We start from the raw sequence: 19,940 nt of genomic DNA on the forward strand, positions 1-19,940 counted from the left end.
GCTGAGTACTTAAAAAGCCAGGTGTACTTTTCTGATTCATGGTATACATCAATGAAACGCTGGAATAAAGTAGACACGGGGGTCTAAGCTTCTTCTAAAAAAGAGCTCACATGATTTTCACGTGGGTCAGATGAACAGCTCATTTAAAATTTAAGGAAATCCTATTCTCTGAAACAAACTTATCTAACCATGAACAATCCAGAGTGAGTGTCTTTCCAAATAACTCTCCATTGAATATCCCAGGAAGCATCGTGAGTATCTTAGGAAGTTTCTATTTCGTCTTTGTAAAAGTAATAAAAAGAACTTACATAAATGTAAATATTTTTATGATCTTAAATCACCAGTAGATAGTGTTTCCTACTTTTGTTCGCTGCATGGAAATTTTAAAGAACTTAACGCAGGGGCACCTGGGTGGCTCGGTTGGTTAAGCATCTGACTCCTGATTTCAGCTCAGGTCATGATCTCATGGTTCATGAGTTTGAGCCCCATGTCGGGCTCTGTGCTGGCAGCATGGAGCCTGGTTGGGATTCTCTGTCTCCTCTCTCTCTCTGCCCCTCATCTGTATGCACTCTCTCTCTGTCTCTCAAAATAAATAAAACATAAAGAACTGAGCATAAACACAACTGTATTCTGTAATTTCTTTTGTTTTTAATCAAGACCGAATCGGTGTATTTTTATATAATAGCAATAGTACCTATTCACGAGGTTAGTCTGAGAAATAAACAATACTCCTTCTCAACAAACACTTGAGCACATCTCACCTGTGCCAAGAAGCCCTGTATCGGGACACCGGACACAGGAACCCTCCCCTGCAGACATCCAGGGGAACTTCAATTAGGCAGGTGGACAGGCGAGTCTGAGTTAAGGAGATGGATGGGGGCTGGAGGTACCCGTGGGGGTGCTGGCAGCATACGGATGGCACAGGAAGCCAAGCAACCAGAGGACAACCCAGGGGCCTGTGCTGACGGAGATCGGCGCCGCTTAACTGCTGAGCGATCTGTCTCTGCACACGAGCTCCTGGTCACTCCTCTGGAGGGTCTAGATCGGGCAGCTCAACCCCACAACTGCACTCCCCATACTCCCTCCCAGACCTGCTGCCACGACATCCTGGTAAACAGGAAGCTTCATCCTCCCAGAGCTCAGGTCAGAATCCCGGACTCTGCTCTCCCGCTCACGTGTACCATCCAGTCTTTCGGCAAATTCTGTGAATCCCGCCTTAACAGTACATCCAGACTCTCCCCACTATAACCACCTGCACCGTCAACACCCTGACCCAAGCCATAGCACTTGGTGCCTAAGCCACTATGCCACCCTTCCAACAGTCCCCAGCGCCTTGCCTCTCTAGAGTCTTCTCCAGCCAGTAACCAGACGGATCCTCGTAGAAGGTCGCCCCTCTGCTCAAAGCCCTCCTGTAGCTTCTCTTCTCACTCAGAGAGAAAGGTGGAGCCTCTGAGACGTCCACACGCCTCACCCACAGCCATCCGAGAGGGCTCTGAATGTATTCACACACAGAGTTCTCCCCAAGACGTACTCCTTTTATCAAACCTTCATCAAATACCGGACAGATGGCCCAAGAGAAGGTGAAGGGGGGGGGCCTCCAGGGTTGAGAACTGCTTCCCCCCTGGAGTCCAATCAAATGGTTAAATCAGCAGCCTCTGTTTTAAACATCCCGTCAGAAGTCGGGCCCCGTGCAGGGAGTTCTAGGTCATCCCCCATCCTCGCACGACACTGGAAGGAAAGTATTTTTGTTACCGTTTGACAGACGAGGAAACCAAGTCACAGGGCCCAACACTGCCCCTCCACCCCCGCCCCATAAATCACACACACATCCCCGTCACAGACAAGGCAACTGCAGCCCTTCCACGTGCCCTGAACAAGTCAAGGTCAGCCTGCCCCCAGGGCGGCCTACTCCCAAGGAAGTACTTTTTTTCCATCACTGTTTGGAAACGACCTAGAGATTCTTAAAGCCACAGACTTTGCAGACATCCGGAGATGTGAATTAGTCACCTCTCCAGAGTTTTATTTCTAGAGATGAGAGACAGAGAGAGAGAGAGAGAGAGAGAGAGAGAGAAGGGAGGGGGAGGGAATGAGACACGGGCGGGGGGTGGGAATAAGCTTATTCTGAGTAAACACACCACAGCACTGGGCAGAGAGTAAGCGGGGCCAAAGTGCGCCACACCACTCAGCATCCTGGCTACAACAGGAAGCAGGGTCCACCCTGACCTTTGTCCCTTAGGTGGAGTTGTTTGGAGCAGCCTCTGTCCCTCAGAGGAACTTGCGCGTTAGGACTGATGCCAGTTTAGAATTCAAACAATTCTCCTCAACGGCCTCAGAGCATAGTTTTTAGCATCATGTCACCAGCAAAGCAGCCCAAGTTGGAGGCAGGAAGGCCTGTTTATTTGGGGCCAGGCCACAGCGGTGGGGCACGGGCGCTCACGGGCAGCGGAGGCTGTGGCAGACCAGGACTCTGCTGGCCTCAGCTGTGCCTGGCCCCGCGCGGGGCCCCCGAGGGCTCATTATTTGTCAGGCCACCCTCTGGACTTCCAGAGGAAAACCACTTTCGTTTGTCAGCAGGCGCATATTTCTTTCTTTCCCAGGCAACAGGAAGAGCAGAGAGCCAAAGCCCTGGAAGCTTCGGACGCTGCAGAAGGAGCTCACTGGACAGAGCAAGGAGAGAGTCAAAGGACAAGGGTCACCTGTAGTCCCTTCCCTTCCTTATCACCCGGGAAACGGTGCAGCAGATGCGCACAGGGCAGGCACTACATGGCATCCGCATTCGTCCACTCATTCACCTGTTCGATAAATCTTTACAGGCCTGACATCTGCAAGGTGCAAGGGTCAAGAGGGAGGAGCAAGATACAGCTTCTCTCTCCGAGGAGCCCCTGATCTCGCAGCGGAGAGCCGGGAAAGCCCGCAGTCATGACACGGAGCGAGGAGGCCCAGGATGGAGACTTGGTCGGCAAAGGCAGGGGCTTTTCAGCTGCTCACGGCCCCGCTTGAGAGGAGCACGAAAGTGCTCTGCAGCCCAGAGGCCTTGAATAAGGCCTAGCCTGCTCCGAGGGCAGGAGGACCGGCTGGGCTTTCAGGGACAGCTCCGGGCCTTAGGCATTTCACATGGGGACCAAGGAAATGCATCCGAGTCAGCAAACAGGTGCTGGCTTGGGAAAGGCTTCACGAGTCTCTGAGGACCACAGAGGGATCTGAAAATGACCACTTCTCCAAAGGCATACGTCTGGCTTCCCAGGCACGTGGGTGGAGGGCAGTGAGGGGCGGGGGTGAAGGAGAGGCAGGGAATTTTTCTCCAAAACAAAATGAGCAAAGGGTCTTCTCAGCTGTTCTTTGATGCGTGTTTTTCATGGACCCTGACCCTCTGTTCCTGTCTCTCAAATACGTTTGTGGCCAGGGGGCCTGTTCTGGAAGAAATACTCATTCCGCGTGACAGTCCAGACCAGTGGTGGTGGGGGAACCAGCCCCACTCTGCTCTACGCATTCAGAATCAAGTGCTGATCAATGCCAATCTCTCTGCAGCAGTGGCCAGCCAAGGTGGCACCCCTGGGCAGGTGCCCAGTGAGCAGTGGGCTCTCAGTTTCCACGCAGCCTGAGAACTTGAAAGGATCCCGAGTCTGCCTGCAGAGGAAGTGGAGGCCTTGGGATCAGATATGCCCCAGCCTGGGACCCAGGCATCCTGAACCAGGCCAGTCCAGGGCTCCTTCCTCAGTAATGGCTAAAAGTATCAACCAGCCCCCTGGACATCTCTCCTCCTCGTGGGACAACTTCAGTGTCATAAGTAAACAACATGTGGAGGGCCAGGAAGAAAAAGACAGCCCCCTCCAGTACTGGTGATGCCCAGCTATTCCGTTTGTGAATCACTTAACAGCCACAGACAGTCTAACCACCCAGAGGCTCTGAGGGCCCTCGTAATTCTGAGACTAAAATCTGAAGTCATGCTGGTTTAGCCAAAGCCACAATCTCATTGGCTTAGAGCTTGATAGCCAATCCAACTCGTTTCCAGCCAAATGCATCAGTTCTGTGTGCACAAGGCACTGCTTAGGCTCTGAGGAACCACACGGCAATAGCTGGGCCCATGTCCCACACAGTGAGTGTTCAGGCCTGTCTCATCTAGTCCTCATAGTGAGGTAAGGTACTAAGGTAGGGAGACTGAGGCTGTGAGGTGACAGACCCTGGATCTGAACCCACTGCAGTTTCACACACCAGCCACACAGTCTCCTAACGCAGTAGAGGGACAAGTGAATAAACACCCTTAAAAATGGCTCAAATAAGGGGTGCCTGGGTGGCTCAGTCGGTTAAGCATCCGACTTCAGCTTAGAGTCGAGTTGGAGCCCTGTGTCGGGCTCTGTGCTGATGGCTCAGAGCCTGGAGCCTGTTTCAGATTCTGTGTTTCCCTCCCTCCCTATCTCTCTCTCTCTCTCTCTCTCTCTCTCTCTCTCTCTCTCTGCCCTTCCCTGCTTACACTCTGTCTCTCTGCTTCTCTCTCAAGTAAACAAAAAGAAATTTTTTAAAGATGGCTCAAATAAGTGGAATACAGGCTCGGGGGGTGGGGGGGGGGAAGACTTGTGGGCTCTTGTCTCCTATAGGAATATTCTCATTCTCTCTGTATCAGCATTCCACTTAAAGGGAACCAGCACCCAAGAGGAGGTACAGGGCTCTGTGTTTGGCCATGCATGCCACCCCGTCCCCACCCCCGGCTTCCGACTTACACGGCACGTCTCAGTGTAGGTTCTCTCTTCCTCTTTTGAAAACTAAAGCCTAGCAAGTACTGTTTATTAGATGTGTTCACAACTTTGATCGCCAGGTGCGCAAGTTGCCACAAGAGCAGAAAGCAAGACTTTCAGGCCAGCGCCGCCTATAAAAGCGAACCACACCCTCTTCTGGAAAAGTCCAAGACCAAGATGGCTCACAGCAGCAGCACATCAAAGACCTTCTTGCTGTGGTAGCTCCTGGGCTAAAAATACTCTTAGTGGTGAAATCTCAGGCGGTCTCTTGGCCTGAGGGGAAGAGGCCAAAGTCACACGCCAGCTCTCTCACCTTGGGAGGTGGGGTTACAGATGGGACGCGAGACTATTTTTAAATAACTCCAAAAACAATGGGTCGCGGAAGAACGTGTATTTGAGCAACGGCTGGAGTTGCCGTTTGGCTAGGAAGCATTAGAAGGGGACTTTCCGCAGTCAAAAAGGCCTCCCAGTTCTCACAGAATTTACACCTTTACGGTCTGTGATTAGTAACAAAATGGTGTCACTATGTGTTGTTACAAGATAGTTCTTCAGTGGTTGGCCCCTTCCTGGGTCTCAGGCTCAGCCAAAAAACATTCCCTTCGCTCTCTCCAAACTCTCTCTTGTTCAGAACCTTCCAGAAACTCACTCCACTCCAAAGACTGCCTTTAGGAAGAATCCAGTTGCTTCATTCTAGAATTCTCCAGAAGGAAGCTCGTTTTCCCATCTTCTCTCTCAGCACACGTATTCTTTGTGTCCCCTGGAACTGAAGTTCTTTTTAAAGGACCAAATCTTTCCACAGGAGGCAGCCTCCTGCAGCTTGTCTGAGGCCCCGTCTCAGCATGCCAGGAGGAAGGACAGGCACAGGCCACACAGGGAAGAAGGAAGGAGGCAGAGACTTATCTTCTCAAAGTCAGCGGTTTGGAGTCAGGATGCACTTTCCCACTGAAACAAGGTTAAATACCAAATTCAGGGACTCCTGGGTGGCTCAGTCGGTGAAGTGTCTGACTTTGGCTCAAGTCATGATCTCGAGGTTTGTGGGTTCGAGCCCCGCGTCGGGCTCTGTGCTGACAGCTCGGAGCCTGGATCCTGCCTCGGATTCTGTGTCTCCCTCGCTCTCTGCCCCTACCCGACTTGTGCGCGCGCTTGCTGTCTCAAAAATAAATAAGTGAACAAGCAAAAAAAACCACCAAATTCGGGCCCTGTGGCCATCCACACAGTGGCGCACAACTTGGCTCAGCTCCTTCCACCAGCCACATGCTGGGCGTTCGGTGCCGCAGAAAGTCTGGTCTGGACCGTGGTTGAACGGGAACGTAGGCTCTGCCCTCAAGTGGTGTAGAAGCTAACAGAGAGGTAAAGCCATCCACGCAGAGCCCCAGTACACAGCAGAGCAAGCAAGTCAAGTGCTAAAGAAACGAAGGGTTTACTTCCTGAAAGACACAGGAAAAGTTCGTGAAGAAAGCCCTAAAGCTGTGTAAGCCGAGCAGACATGATGGGGTAGGACCATGACAAATGCGAAGGGACGGGGTCGCCCTGGGTGAGAGAGGCCTCTCTGAGAGACAGAACCGAGGGAGTCGCGGCTCCTGCTCACGTTCACGCCAAGTCACGACCCATTAGCAGGTCCCCAAACCGATTCCAGGGATTAAGACACGAAACAGAATGGAAACGGTCAGAGGGCACTAAGGTAGTGAGGCTAAATAGCATTTCATGAAACTTATTTCCATCACAACCAGCTTGAAACGCTGAAGAACGTTCTCGGCGGGGAGAGTGGGGTGGAGAAGCCGCCTCACACGATGAGGTCAGGGGTCCTGCAGGGGCAACCGAGACTGCGGCACAGCCCTCTCCCGAGTCACCCGGGCCCCGGTTGAGCTTCCCGCCCTGGCTCTGGAACCGACGATCGGGCCCGGGCACAGCACCAGCAGGTGGGCCATTTCTAAGGCAGAAGCGCTCCGTAGCCTTCCGACCTTTTCTGACCACAAACCACAGCAAGAAATGCTGTGATCAAGTACACGAAGTGTATCAAAAATCTAAAACATCTAAACTCCATTTTGCTTTGTAACCCTACAAGCTAGTTCTAGGACCAAACAGTGTCTTAATCCTTCCCCCAGCAAGAGTGAAGGGTCTGGGTGGTTAACGGCAGCACCGTGGCCTGGAGCCGGTTGGGATACCAGCTCTCCACCCCAACCCAGACCTAACGAATCAAGGTCTCTAGGGGAGGCACCCAGGAATCTGGGCTTTAACTAGTCCTCCAGGGGAATAAAGATCTAGAATAAAGATCTAGCAGAAAGAGGTAAACTGCCAAGAAATTCCAAATCTTGAGCGGGAGATGGGGGGACTCTGCAAACTCAGCAGAGCCAAAGTGACAGGCAGGTACATCCTTTGACTATGACAGAGAAGTTCTCATCTCCCATCAAAACATTCTTTGGGGGGCACGCCTGGGTGGCTCAATCGGTTAGGCTTCTGACTTCAGCTCCGGTCATGATCTCACGGTTCATTAGTTTGAACCCCACATCGGGCTCTGTGCTGACAGCTCAGAGCCTGGAGCCTGCTTCGAATTCCCTGTCTTTCTCTCTCTCTGCCCCTCCCCCACTTGCAGTCTGCCCCCCCCCAAAATAAACAAACATTAAAACAACAACAACAACAACAACAACAACAACAACAACAACGTTCTTTGGGACAAGCCCCTTCTGACAGGGAGACAGGTAATGTAGACGTTGTGCCTAGAACAGGCCTGCACTGGCACAGCCATGGGGCTGGGGGGGAGGGGTGACTACTCGTCCCCGTCACCAAATTCCAACCAACCAGCCACTCCAAGCCAGGAAATCGGGCTAAAACAGGTGTCTTTAGTACAAGGCTCAGAGCACAGGTAAGTCAGTAGATATTTCCCGCAGACTGACTGTGCGCACGTGCTCAGGACAACAACATTCACCAGAAGTGGGGGACCAGAGTGGTCACGATTGCTCTCCTGCCCTGTGTATCCTTGCGCATATCAGGCTACAATGTTTGTTTAGCATCTACTCTGTGCTGGAAAAAAAGTGGGTCTTCCCTCCAGTAATTGCTCTAAGGCAGTGGTTCTCACGAACGTAGACAAGTGGGTCAATGACAAGGCGTCTATCAAAAGCACACACAAAACTACACGCGTTCACATCTGCAATCAGAAGAAACCAACCTGGACAAAACGCACAGAGGCTACAAGCGGAGGGGCTGTGTCAGAGGGTCCAGAATTAGGACTCGGTGAAGAGCCGGCACCCTGCTAGGCCTAGGGCCCAGCCTGACTGCTCAGGAGGTGGCCCCGAGGCAGGAGGATGGGTCCTCATCCCACACTCACCCCAACCCACGAATGAACGGTTTTCTTAGTGGAAAACAAAAGTATCTTCGAAGCCCTTAGAACACGTTCTAAGATGATAACCACATTTTTACATTTAAGATGGAGAACTCGGAATTTTCTACACAGGAAAACAAAGCCAGCTGGGAAAGAAAGGAATGTGCTAGGGATCCAGCATCCCCAAGCACAGGTACCCCAGATCTGACAGGAAGCAGGATGTTCTTATGGCGCGGTCTGGGTGGGGTTTGTCAAACCATTCCTTAGGAAGAAGGGGATGGCAGCGGACAGTCCCAGGGCGTTCAACCAGAACTTTCTGAGAGCCACCAAGTGCCCATGGAGAAAAACATGTCGCTTCATTTTCTTCCAGGAAGCCTGGGCCCATAGTGAACTCACCCTGCTGCCTTCAACCTCCCGCAGACAGTTTTCAGTTTTTGTTCTGCAACTGGTCTGCCGGCCACAACGTCCTCAGAACTGAGGGCGTCTTAATAATGAAAATACGCAGCTTCCCAAAAGCTACTGGATGTTTGAAAAAATGCGTGAAAATCAGTGGACTGAATCTGTACATGGGTCTACACTGCAGAAGATTTGGCACATTTTTGAAGGTCACCTTTTAAAGCGTTTTGGGTTCCAACTCTCTTTACAAATTGAAGTATGACCACGAAGCAGGAATTGAAATATATTTAATTTCTTTACAATAACATTTTTGTATTCTTTGTGGTGGAGGCTGAGAGTAGTGTTTCTAAACTTTTCATCAAAACAAAAACATTAGCACAGAACCTCACGTGTCCTGAAGCTTGGTTAAAGCCCGGCTGCTAAGAACGTGGTGCCGCTTTAACTTCAACATTTCGTTTCTGTGGGCAGGAAACCCAAACCATCCGTGGAAAGCCCAGTTCTGAAATCTCAAATTGGCTACCTCTTCTGTCCAATCTACTGAAGCACTGTTTGGCTTTAAAATTCCGACCTCTTACCCAGGGGCGCCCGGGTGGCTCAATCGGTTAAGCGTCCGACTTCGGCCAGGTCACGATCTCGCGGTCCGTGAGTTCGAGCCCCGCGTCAGGCTCTGGGCTGATGGCTCAGGGCCTGGAGCCTGTTTCCGATTCTGTGTCTCCCTCTCTCTCTGCCCCTCCCCCGTTCATGCTCTGTCTCTCTCTGTCCCAAAAATAAATAAACGTTGAAAAAAAAAAATTTAAAATTCCGATCTCTTACCCAGGGGCGCCCGGGTGGCTCAATCGGTTAAGCGTCCGACTTCGGCTCAGGTCATAATCTCGCACTCCGTGAGTTCAAGCCCCACATCGGGCTCTGTGCTGACAGCTCAGAGCCCGGAGCCTGCTTTGGATTCTGTGTCTCCCTCTCTCTCTGATCCTCCCCCGTTCATGCTCTGTCTCTGTCTCAAAAATAAATAAATGCTAAAAAAAAAAATTTTTTTTTAATTCCGATCTCTTACCCAAAGAAGACCGCCTGATAAAACAGAGCTCCTATCTCTGTGCTATACAGCTGACCCTGGGCCCATTCCCCAAATAGGAGAGGCCCCCACTTGGGCTTCTCCCCCAGGTACAAAGAAATCTGGAGCTCCATACTCCGCTCGGGAGGAATTTCTTCTCCCTTTGAGGGCAGCAGCCACGTGTGGCACAAGGCACCGATGCAACGGTGCCGGCTTAGGCACAGCAGAGCCTGGAGAAGTGTGAACCCTCTGATGACATCGTCTGGTGACGGTCGTGCCCCTTGACACTGCCCCCACCTGCCCAGGTTAGGGGGGCCCCCCCGCATGGCCCCAAGGGAAGAAGGCTCCCCGTAAACAAAGTCCAGTCTGAGCTGGCGCCATGCCGAGGAAGAGCCTGTGACGGTCCCTCTCTCCTCTTGGGCGAGGAAGGAACCCTGCAGAGGATGGGGAGCATGATCGTCGGGGGCAACACGGCTCAGGGCGCTTTTCAAGCCTCTGATGCGCAGTGCCCGGTGCGCAGCGTGTCAGGCAGTCGCGGCACGGACACTCAGGAGGGACGGGGAAGAGAGACCTGCACAAACCCCCGCAAGCACGACTGCGACCGAGTGGGCCGAGGCCCCATAACCCAACTGCGAGAGCGCTGAGTGCGCGGACCGTGGGCTGCACGCCCCCAGAGGCAGCCCGGGACGGGGATCGGGTGCCAGCAGAACTTGGGTGGGTGGGGAGTAAGGCGGGGATGGGTGCCCTAAAGCCATCTTCCGCCCTGGACCCTGCAAGGAAACCGGCCTAAACTGGAGCCTGAAAGACTCGCTGCATTCGCCAGGTTTTTATTTTCTGTAGTGTGTGTGCGGAGGGCCGGGCGTGTGGACCGAGGAAAAGTGCTTCTGGCAGAGGGAGGAGCATGTTGGGAAGGCCCTGGGCCAGCAGGGCCAAGGTGAATCGGGAGACCTGGTCAGTACAGCAGAGGGAGGGAGTGGCGAGAGGGAGCGGGGCCAGCGGGGCCAGGCAGGGGCAGGCTGCTGGGTCCAGGAGGGCGGGCCTCCGGCCTCCCCACGCCGGGAAGCACACCCTACAGCGGGTGACGAGCACCGGGGGCTCCACTGGCTGGCAGGACGGCTCAGTTCACGGTCGAAACATGCTGCCCGCAGGGTGACAGCACAGCGCCCTGGAGCCCTACTCCTCTCAACAAGGCCCTTCACCCGAGATGCTGAGACACAGCGAACTCCCTGCACGCTAAGGCAAAACCCAAGTGTGCGGGCGCCGTCCCGACACTGACAGAGACCACGAAGTGCAGGGAAGGGGCCACTGAAGGCACGTGTTAGTCAAGCACTGCCCACAATCCAGCCTGGTCCAGTCCGCGCTCTCCTTAAAACAGCCGTGATTCACTGAGCACTTACCGTGCCGGCCCTGACAGGCACACATGATCTCAACGGCCATTCCACAGACGAGGAAACTAAGGCTCAGAGAGGATAATGAGGCCAAAAGTTACACAGCGCTCGGGAACCCGCCTGCACTCAGACTCTGCTCACTGTGACTCATCGTGACATTCAAGTGTCTTAAGTGTCACAGGGACGAGTGTCGGGGGGGGGGGACAGTGGCGCCAGGGTGACCAGTGACGGTGCATACAAAGGGCGGGAAATGAAAGAGAGAAGCGTGAGCAGGAAACGCCTACAATAAGCTCCTTGTGCCCAAACCCAACAGCCTCTGCTCGAGCCTGCCTGCCCATCGGATTCGTCATCTCACCCAGAGGAAGTGGAGAAGGGCCATGAGGCGGGCCCCAGGGGGCTGTCCAAAGTGCCCCTCCACCCCAACCTTAGCGCCTCCATGCTGCACGGCAACCACCCGCGTAGCTGTCCGGCTTCCCCCCGAGACCCTGTCCCATCCACAGCCGACCAAGCACGAGGGCCGTGCTCAGACCTCCAGGAGGGTCAAGGGACCTCAGAGGACTAACCGGCTTCCAAACAAACCACCTCCTTCGATGGGTGGTGGATGCCATCTGGTCACAAATGGGCAGCTGGGACAGGGCACGTTGTCTGCAGGGCTAACGAGTATCTGTAACAACACCTCTTGTCCTCTCCCAAAGTTGTCACTTACCTGGGACTAAATCCCAAGAAAGGCACTAGGGCATGTGGTCACATCATGGCAGTTTGCCCACTTAGGGACATCAGGGAACATTTCTCTCTCCTGGAAGTCAGGAAGTGGGAGGCCGGCTTTTCGCATCAGTTCTGCCACTAAATGGTTTTGTCAACGAGGCCGAGCACAATTTCTCCGAGCCTCTTTCCTCGTCATAAGCCTACATGAGTGGTTCTCAAAGTGTGGTGATGAACCACCAGCAGCAACAGCAGCCTCACCCACGACGTGGTCAGAAGTGCAATCTCTGGGGCCCCGCGCCACCCCCACTGCACCAGAAGCTCTGGGGGTGGGGCCCAGCAACCCACTTTCGGGAGCCCTCCGGGTGATTTTGACACACGCGGGGTCTGAGCCCCACTGGCCTAGCTGATTTCCCTACTTAGTTTGCTTTATAAAACCATCTTTCTTGGACTTTTCCCCACCTGTATTGCTACTGACTTCATTTACCCAACAATGGAAAGGGTCTACAGCATGCCAGACACTGGCTCAAACCCAAGTCCACCGTGACGGGCACACGTGTAAGGTCTAATGACGACGGATGCGTACAAAGCTTGTCTGCTAGTTGGCCGCTGGATAAGGAGCGCGACTGTACCTTCCAGCCACTTTCCTCTCTATCCACGGTCTTCCTACAAGATGTACTGTGCCTTTATAAACAAGGTATTCAGTCCACAAGGAGGCATGCAAAGCGCCAGCCAATAAAATGTTATTATATTGCTACTGATGAAAGAAATAGATTAGGTATGTCCAATTAAAATAAGTACACAAAATCAACCGGAAAATCTCTAGAGGGAAATACAGAATAGCACAGACATTTCTTTTCTCCTAAAACTGTTTCAGTGACTCACGGGGCTCACAAGTCTTGAATGTTATTCTAGGCACAAAATAAAACACTAAGTGACATTTTTAGCAGTCCATTTTGCTTCAGGAGGTATACACAGGAAATGCAAAAGCAAAAACAAAAGCTAAAACACTCTACCCTAAGAGGAAAGACGCAGCTAGACTACCTTAACTTTAAAAATGGAACTAAAATTAGCTTCCTCCGACTCGCCTAGGGGTCCTGCTAAAATAAAAGCATCTGCCAAGAGTTTTCCTCCTCTCCCCTCCGTCCAGTGACCAAGGAGGGCAAAGGAAACACAGCCAGAAGGCAGACAAGTGGCCCAGCTCCTACAGTCAGTCATTAACACTCACTGCAGACGTCTTTGGTCTGTACCAGACCCCCAAGTTCAGTCTTGGGCAGAACAAAATTCTCCTCAATCAAAATTATATCATGGGGTTTGACTTCTGGGTAGAAGCTGACATCGGAGTCCTCACCCTGCGCACAGGTCAACAAACTCTTTTCTACATTAGTTAAAACATAGGCCTAATAATTAACATAACACACAGCTGCTTCTTCTACCCAGAAGCAGGGTCAAAGCAAACCACAGAACTGTTACAAAGTTACAAACTGTGTGCAAAGTTACAAAGCAATTCTCCCCCTGGCTGAAGGTATTTATTTAGGCAGTACTAAACACAAAACAAATAAGAGAGTTTAAAAGAGAACAGACCCAGAAGATTAGAACACAAGAGTTACCGTGACTGAGCCTTGGCAGTGTGGCTCTAAGTTTCCTAGCAGTGAAGGTAAAAAGGTAAACAAATGGGTTAATTTTGAGCATCCAAAGAAAATATATGAACTCAACAGAAGAGGGAAAACTTTTCCTGGTGTGACATTCCAGCAGAAATTTTAGGGGGATGTAAAGTAACACCGTGAACTGCGTCTTCAATCTTGGTTTTACACCGATCCACAATGTTTGGGGTACCTCAGTGACTCAGCTGGTTAAGCGTCCAACTCTCGATTTCGGCTCATGTCAGGATTTCGAGGGTTGTGAGATTGAGCCCCGAGTTGTGCTCTGAGCTGACAGCACAGAGCCTGCTTGAGATTCTCTTTCTCCCTCTCTCTCCCTGCTTCCCCCCCTCCCCCACCGTTCCTCCTGCTCACGTGTGATCACTTGCATGCCCTCTCTCAAAAAAAAAAAAAAAACAAAACACAACACAAAACTTTACATGATCTAAAATGTTCTTCAAATAGCCACTTAATATTTGCTCTCCATTAAAAAATTCAATAGCCCAAGAACTTTGTATTTGTGGATACATTTCTTAGGGAATCCCAATTATTAATACAGTCCCGTCTGTTGTTTTCCGGGGCTCCAGGTTAACACAGAAATAACCCTTAAAGAACTAATGGAAACAGGGGTTTTCCCCACCTATTCTTGGCAAAAGTGAGATGTTGGTCACATCAACACTGAGATCTGAGGCTAACGCTCAGTGTGGTCAGAGCGGATGACTTCGCCCTGAGGCTCTGCACCCCACAGGGATGGAGAACACTCCTGCCTCAGGGCGCAGGAGAAAGCCCGAGGGATCCAACAGCTCCCCTGGAGGCAGCCGCACGCTGGGGCCAGGTGGGGGGTCCGCTGGGGCCAGGTGGGGGGTCTGGGGGAGGAGAGCCAGGAGCCTCGTCCTCTCCAGGGAATCTGTCTTCGAAGAACTCAACATTCAGTCAGGCAGCCAAGATTACACAGGGAGGCTGCAGGTGCGGTGGTCCCACCTCGCCAGCTTTTTAGGAGGAAAACCGGAGAAGGTCTAGAAGGGCAGTCTAGAGAGGGTCTAGAAGGGCTGGACAAAACGGACCAGCAGGCTCACGGCCAATCTAGAGTCAGGAATTCCTCAGCTCGCAGACGCGTCACAGGCAGAACCGGGTGAACGAGAGCGCCGCTGTCCGACGGCCCGAGTGCTGGAAGAAGGGCCCCCCCACTGACACTCCAGGAAGAGGCCAAAATGGGCCCTCGACGCTCACAGAAGGGGGCGCGCGGGCAGCCAGCCGTATGCAGGAGAGGTGGCAAACGTCCCCAGGTGCCACCCCCGCGGCAGCTGAGGCCGACTTCCGGGAGGACGCGCACAAGAACAGGCCCCGTCCTCCACGCACTCGGGTGAACCACCACCGGGCCCCCCTCTGCGGCCGCCCGCGGGGCACCTCCTGGCAACACCTCGTCGGGACCACAGAAACGACCGCAGGGGCCACCTGTGGACTCACCGGCAGGACGCGACAGGGACCGAAGGCCTACAGGCTCCCCGGGGCCGTGACCTGATGCCCCCCACGGAAGGCAGACCGGTGCAGGCCCAGCGTCGTGTTCGTAGTTCGGCCGCTTTCCTGGGGGGGCCGGTTTCTGGAAGGGGAGCAGTGGGAAGAGCGCCCCTGGGGTGACGTTCTGTGGCAGCCTTCAGGCACAGGCCTCCGGGTCCCACCTGCAGTCGGGCCCGGCTCCCCACTAACTGGCTCCGAAACCTGCGACGGGACTTTCACGGCCTCCTCAGCAAAAGCGAGACACGCAACAGCACCCGCCACGAAGGGCTGTTGTGAGTCGTAAAGGAGCAAAGGCCTGAGAATGAAGCTTTCTTACACAAGTAACCACATCAGACGGGGTCCTACGTCGTGACATTTTCAGCAGCCCGTCTTGCTTCAGGAGGTATACAGAGAGGAAAGGCAAACGGTAAAATGCCCTGCCCTAAGAGGAAAGACCTTCCAGATGTTCTCTGAACTCTTAAAAAGCAGGGGTTGAAACACACACACGCACACACGCATACATACTTTCAATACATATATGCTGTTTTCTGAGCCACTTGAGAGTGAGTTTCACACATACCATGGTGAGTCCCCTGGAGTTTTTCAGTGAGTGCTTCCTATGAATATGGATATTCTTTTATATCACTACAGCACAGTCATCACCATCAGGAAATTTAACATTGAGACAATACTTTTTATCTAAGCCACCATTCATATTCCAATTTTGTCAAGTGACCCAAAATCTGGGGACTTTTTAAGATGTTTTAATTTTTGTTTTGAGAGAAAGAGAGAGAGAGAGAGAGACCGAGCACAAGTGGGGTAGGGGCAGAGAGAGAGACACACACACACACACAGAATCCCAAGCAGGCTCCACACTGTCAGCACAGAGCCCAATGCGGGGCTAGAAGCTATGAACTGTGAGATCATGGCCTGAGCCAAAGTCAGGCACTTAACCTATGGAGCCACCCAGGTGCCCTGAGGACAACTTTCAAGGGCGGCGGGGGGAGAACCTATTACAGATTCCCAGAATTAGCTTGCATTTTTATAATGTTAATATGAACCAATAAAAACCGGGGTAAACTTTTTGTCGTTTGTATTAGTTTTCTATTGTTGTGTAACAAAAAACATGCACATTTATCATGTCACTCTTTGTATTTTTTTTAGAAAGAGAGTACATGAGCGGGGAAGAGGGGCGGGGTGTGGGGGAGAGAGAGAATCTTAAGCAGGCTCCATGCTCCGTGAGAAACCCGATGTGGGGCTGATCCCACGACCCTGGGATCATGACCTGAGCCAAAATCAAGAGTCGGATGCTCAACCGACTAAGACACACGCAGGTGTGCCCCATATATCACACTTTCTGCGGGTCAGGGTCTGATCATGGGCATTTAGATGGGTTCTCCGCAAGGCTGCGGTCAAGGTGCTGGCAGGGCTGAGGTCTCGTCTGGAGGCTTAACCAGGGAAGGGTCTGTGTCCAAGTTCCCTCAAGTACCTGGCAGAATTAATTTCCTTGCAGCTTTAAGGCTAAGGGCTCTGGCTTCTTGCTGGTTGTAGGCTGAAGGCTGCCCTCAGCTCCCTGCCACATGGAGCCTCTTACTTCTCTAACGCAAGCGACAATGTCTCCAGAATGTGCTAGCACATTAGCAGGGGAGGGACAGCCCATCGCCTTGGGCCCATTCACAGGCCGGTCCACACTCAAGGATTCGACAAAGGTGTGAACACGAGGAGAAGTGACGCTGAGGGCTGTCGTGAACTCTACCCGCCACGTGACTTGCTGTTTCTTTACAACCATCAAATCAAATCAAATTTATAATTCGATGCAAATGAAACTACAACCTCCAAACAGATGAACAATACTGGTCGAGCCCAGAGACAGTGGACTCTGGAGCCCGCATCACCAGGTACGACGGGAACAGTGTGGACAGCTGCAGGGCAGTTCTCACCACATTTCTCCACCGAAATCACTATGACGTCATTTTAGCTTCTGGGTAGAACCACACCACCTGCATATTAAGTCTCCCCGCGCTTTTCTTTGCCAGCCGCCACGTCTGAAGTACACGAGTGTATGATGGACTCCATTAACCTCAGATCAACCCAATTATGTGCACTTGAAAAAACAGAGAGGCAGAAAGGGGAGGAAGGAAGGGAGAGGGAGCAGGGTAAATATTTTAGGCAAATCACTCTCTCTTCCGTTATTAAGCATAGGAACCCAAGTGAGAGCGACACAAGAGAGGGGCCATGACTGAGTCCTCAGATCTTTCCTGCCTTCTGTGGTGTGAACATCTCACCTCACTAATAGGATTCTGGTGTTAAAGATAACAATTTTCTTTTTAGAACATGGTGCTTAAATATAAAACTAAGCCCTACATTCGCTCAAAGGAGGAGTCAGCAAACATTTTCTTTAAAGGGCAAGAGAGAGTAAATAGCTTCAGCTCTGTGGGGCATACAGTCTTTGTTAAACTACTCAACTCTGTCACTTTAGTGAGAAAGCAGCACATATGATTGGTCAATAAACGAGCTGTGCTCAGATGGACCTTTATTTGTGAAAACAGGGAGCCACGTGGATTTGGCCCTGGGGGAGAAGGAGGGAGTACTGGCCCCTGCTCTAAAGAGACAGCATTCCCTTTCAATGCTGAAAGGATAACTAACACTGGATTTATTTTCAAGGGTAATTCTGACCATACACAATTGTGGCCTTGTGTACAAGGCCTTCTTCAAACCCAGTCCTTCTGTCTGGATAAAATGCAACCCCACGCACGATACAACGGGGCAGCGACACAAAGAACTGTCAACGTTAGTGCTGGAATCCACGTGAAGTCCCATCCAGACCATCTAGAATACGCTCGGCTCCTTCTGCTTGAATACCTTTCTCCGGGAGACCTTCCTTGACCTGGTAGCTAGAGTTGGGTTGGTAACTAGGTCAGAGACCCCGCGAGCACGTCAGTGTCCTGCAGGTTAAGTTTACCGCCTCTTTCCCACTAGGCAGTGAGAGGCCCGGCCTGGTCTATTTTGCTCATCGCTACGTCCCCATTGCCCAGCATTGTGCTGGGTACACAGAAAGTCCCCGTTAGTATCTGCTGAATGAAGTAAAAGATTAGGTCCCATCACACGCTTTTCTCAGCCCCCAGGTACTCTTCATTCTTGGCACTTAAATGTAATTGCACAGGCAGAATATAATTAGTTAAACTACAAGTGGGGTTCTGGTGAAAAGGAAGATACAAGATAAGCTGAGCATTTCAACTGTTCAAAAGGTTCAAAACCATGGCAAATCAGGATTTAACATCAGGAATGTGACCATTAGTCGATCAATCTGGAATTTCCTGATCACACTGGAAAGGTGATCTGCGTGATAGATTCCCCACCCTCCAGCCAAAGGAAGGTGACCTAGCCAGAAACAATCCTTTCTTTTCTTTTGATAGGAGCTGCCCTGTCCCGCCCTACTTCTGCCGATCAAAGCCTCCCATTTTATACAGGCCCTCCAGGCTCCTTCCTGCTTGCTAGATGGGGTGATGCCCAATTCATGAATGTTCAATAAAGCCAGTTACATCCTCATTTACACATCTGGACTTTGTTGAACATGTTAAATCAAACTGCTGGCCACTGGCTTTACAACAAAACTGGAAACTTTGAGAAGACAAAACCAAGTGATGGATTCAAATAATCAATAATCTTGTAGTGGCCAATCAAGTAACTTACACAGGGAATTCTCTTCACCCCTCCCTAAATGCTCATTCTCGCTTGAGTATGTTTCCCTTAGGTTTCATTTTTAAAAATGTCCCAAGAAAAAAGTGTAAGGTGGTCCTCAGCCTTTTCCTTCCTTCTTTCCTTCTTTCCTTCTCTCTCTCCCTCTCTCCCTCCAGTTTATTTATCTTGAGGGAGATGGAGAGAGAGAGCACAAGCAGGGGAGAGACAGAGAGAGAGGGAGAGAGAGAATCCCAAGCAGGCTCTGCTCCAGCAGCACAGAGTTCAACGTGGGGCTTGAACCCACGAACTGCTAGATCATGACCTGAGCCGAACTGGATGCCCAACCAACTAAGCCACCAAGGCACCCTGGACCTCAGCTTTTTGTTGTTGTTGTGGTTTATTTTTTTTAATAGAGAGAGACAGAGAGACAGAGAGAAGGGGGGAGGGGCAGACAGACAGGGAGACCCAGAATCTGAAGCAGGCTCCAGGCTCCAAGCTGTCAGCACAGAGCCCAACGTGGGGCTCGAACCCACGAACTGTGAGATCATGACCTCAGCCGAAGTCGGATGCTTAACTGACTGAGCCACCCAGGGACCCCGATTTTTCTTAATTGGAAGAAGCAGAGAAGATACATGGAAGGACATCAGCCCATTTGTACAACCAGCTCCCGGTGGTCCTTGTTAGAACTGAGTGCGCCCAGATCCTGGGACGGAGCTGAGGATGCCAAGTTCAAACGTAGTTGGCAAATACTTAATGCCACGCGGGGGGGACCCTGCCTTCCCTCCCTTCATGCCATCCATCTAAGGGGTCTCCACCCACATGCCTTAAAAGAAGTTAGTTTTCATATTAATAGAAAACCAACTTGTCAACCTTGGTACGCCACCATCACAGGTCTCCATCACCGGACAGCAACACCCTGATGGCTGCTTGTGGCAAGTGTTGGCTACCCACGCGAGCACAGTTGACACAGTTGTTCCGATAAATCATGTGAGTCACTCGTGAATAGAGGCTTCCTGGGACCTCCTAATGGAAAACGTTCTCATTAGGAGCCCAACTGCCCATGAAAAGAAATAAAAATGAGCCACAGCCAGGTCTCTTGCCCCTCGTGAAGGTCAGGACGTGCACAGTTATCTCCCTGAGCAGAGCTGCGTAGAAAAGATGTCTTGCCAGGCAAAGGGAGGGTCTCTCAAGATGGGCTTGGAGCACTGTCCCTTTAACAGCCTCCCAAATTCCACAGGAACTTCAAGAACTGGGGCGCCTGGGTGGCTCAGTCAGGGAAGCGTCCGACTTCGGCTCAGGTCATGATCTCGTGGTTCGTGAGTTCGAGCCCCGCGTCGGGCTCTGTGCTGATGGCTCGGAGCCTGGAGTCTGCTTCCGATTCTGTGTCTCCCTCTCTCTCTGCCCCTCCCCTCCTCACCCTCTGTGCATTTCTCTCTCAAAAATAAATAAACATTAAAGAAAAAAAAAAAGAACTTCAACCTGCAAACACCTATAACTAATAGTTTTGCTCCCATGGTTAACAAAAATAGAAAAAGC

General features: G+C 51.7%; 1 protein-coding gene across 4 annotated transcripts in view; it reads right to left on the minus strand.

The window, feature by feature from the left end:
- RAPGEF1 (Rap guanine nucleotide exchange factor 1) overlaps window positions 1-19,940 on the minus strand; it is a 134,306-nt gene that overhangs the window by 75,699 nt on the left and 38,667 nt on the right. Inside the window, exon 1 of one of the 4 annotated variants that reach the window (XM_032595539.1) lies at window positions 11,591-11,890. The exons of the other annotated variants lie outside the window; for them this stretch is intronic. The gene's annotated coding sequence lies outside the window, so the exon portion shown is untranslated. Of the gene's footprint in view, window positions 1-11,590; window positions 11,891-19,940 lie in introns of those variants that run through there. 4 annotated transcript variants of the gene reach the window in all.

The sequence above is a fragment of the Lynx canadensis genome, chromosome D4, assembly GCF_007474595.2.
Source record: "Lynx canadensis isolate LIC74 chromosome D4, mLynCan4.pri.v2, whole genome shotgun sequence".
NCBI classification, from domain to species: domain Eukaryota; kingdom Metazoa; phylum Chordata; class Mammalia; order Carnivora; family Felidae; genus Lynx; species Lynx canadensis.